Here is a 217-nt window from a genome sequence, read left to right as displayed (position 1 = left end):
GTTTAATTTCTAATGTATAAAAAAAATTTTTTTAGTAGGATGTTAAATGTTACAGCAGACTAGCAAGAAACACTTCTCCTCTGAAGTTTGTATTTCCTGGCTAAAGTGCAGTGGCAACTTTTCCCATGAGTCACTGGGGGAGCAGAGTGGGCTGCTGTGCTACTGGTGGACTCCGTATTTGGCAGTCCACTCCACTCGTCCCTGCATTGGCTGGATG

This window comes from Etheostoma spectabile, chromosome 12 (assembly GCF_008692095.1).
Source record: "Etheostoma spectabile isolate EspeVRDwgs_2016 chromosome 12, UIUC_Espe_1.0, whole genome shotgun sequence".
Classification (NCBI taxonomy): domain Eukaryota; kingdom Metazoa; phylum Chordata; class Actinopteri; order Perciformes; family Percidae; genus Etheostoma; species Etheostoma spectabile.
The sequence above is the reverse complement of the archived record's forward strand: the minus strand, read 5'-3'. Positions refer to the sequence as shown.